Here is a 205-nt window from a genome sequence, read left to right on the forward strand (position 1 = left end):
TATCATGTTGGAATACTGCCCTGCGGCCCAGTCTCCCAGTGGCGGGGATCATGCTCTGCTTCAGTATGTCACAGACTCACAGTACATGTTGGCATTCATGGTTCCCTCAACTAACTGTAGCTCCTCAGTGCCAGCAGCACTCATGCAGCCCCAGACCATGACACTCCCACCACCATGCTTGACTGTAGGCAAGACACACTTGTCT

Source organism: Sinocyclocheilus anshuiensis, unplaced genomic scaffold (genome assembly GCF_001515605.1).
Source record: "Sinocyclocheilus anshuiensis isolate Anshui unplaced genomic scaffold, SAMN03320099.WGS_v1.1 scaffold76, whole genome shotgun sequence".
NCBI lineage: Eukaryota > Metazoa > Chordata > Actinopteri > Cypriniformes > Cyprinidae > Sinocyclocheilus > Sinocyclocheilus anshuiensis.